We start from the raw sequence: 1,616 nt of genomic DNA on the forward strand, positions 1-1,616 counted from the left end.
ACTTCGCTGTTACACCTTTCTTTGGTCTAGTCCTCTTCCATTTCTTCTCTCGTTTTTCTTTCTCTTTCTATTTTTTTCTCCTCAGTTCCTATTTCTCTTCCTTGTGGCCTCGCACTTCTCTGTTACACGCGTCAACGAGAAATCGTAATATTAATACACACCTAATATTGAAGCAACACGCGCAATTTAATCTTTTCAGAGCGACTATATCGTGGCCTTATTGCGTCTTATTGCACTCGAACGAGAGAAATTTTTAATGGAATTTTCTATTGCAAAGTCTTCGTTGGATTACTATTCTATAATTATACAATTTCCCTCGGCTACGCATATGTTAAGCTACAAATTATATAAATGTTCCGTGTGAATAATTATTACGAGATGTTCACTATGCGAAAGGAAAAGTTTGATTTACTAACAAGCCGTGGTTTAGAACTCAACGATGATAAGAAGAAACCGAACGGTAATTGTAATGAATTACCGCAAGCGTTTCATCAGAGCTATTAATTACAGTGCATTGTACTCGCTAATGAAGTCATTAGACGTAGATTACTACGCTTCAGCTTGTATAGTTGACGTTGCTGCAACGTCATGGATAGGCTATTATGTCACCTTAGCTCTGTTTAAACATAACGCGTCTTTAGTACTAAACGATGCAAATAAATAATTTCCATTCGTAATATTCGACGAAACAGCTGTACCGAGAAACTAGTTATTTACGTAATTCATTAATTGAATTAAGGCTCTTGATATTAAATGTAAAGCTACAATAACGTTAGGAAAATTGAATTATCTTCAACATAATGGAGAGCTCTGAAAGTGGAATATAAGTTCGATATCAATTATGAAAGAGGTTATTAGATTATTAACACGTTGTATTACCTGTACTCGTTTTACTCGCTTAATCTAATTCAATTCGTTTGCTTTTTATGAAATTTTTCATTATTCGCGTCATTCATGCTATTTTATGAACAGTTAATATAAAAAAGGATAAACCGTGCTGCTGTCGGAATCCGGGGAGGAAAGTTGATATCGATTATATTTTAACAATATAACTTTTATTTCAACGATGACACTTATACTCGCGGATCCCGAATTTACAAGGCGCGAACTTCACGAAGGGAAGAGACGTTACGGTTTTCTGCTGTGTACTAGATCGACCGCTCTTAACTATCCTCGCTTGGGGTCTATAATGATCTGGAAGGGATTTTTTGGGTGTACTTATAAGGAAGGGATTAAGGGGGAGAAGGTGAACTTGGTTCTGGTGACGAATTGTTGGACATGTAAGGGGTTTCAGTTTAAATAGTGCTTCGTCCGATAATTAAAAAAAAACTATATTTATTCCGTCGTTGACTACGCGGCTCAATTTACTCTCCTGCAATCCTTACAATTCTTACAATTCTTATAGTTCTTATGTTTCTGCCCGCAGTGCTCCTAACGCGTCCTTATATGCCGGCTCTCTTGCCTTCGGGAAACCCTGGCGCAAGTTGGGGGTTTCTACCCGGCAAGGACCGCGTCGAGCGAGCACGTGGCTGGGTCCTTCCTGACCCAGCCCTTAGCGCGTGGGGGAGTCAGGCGTTGGGACCGGGTTCCTCCGCAGACCGAGAGGTCTGCGGGTC

Source organism: Habropoda laboriosa, unplaced genomic scaffold (genome assembly GCF_001263275.1).
Source record: "Habropoda laboriosa isolate 0110345459 unplaced genomic scaffold, ASM126327v1 scaffold146, whole genome shotgun sequence".
Taxonomy (NCBI): domain Eukaryota; kingdom Metazoa; phylum Arthropoda; class Insecta; order Hymenoptera; family Apidae; genus Habropoda; species Habropoda laboriosa.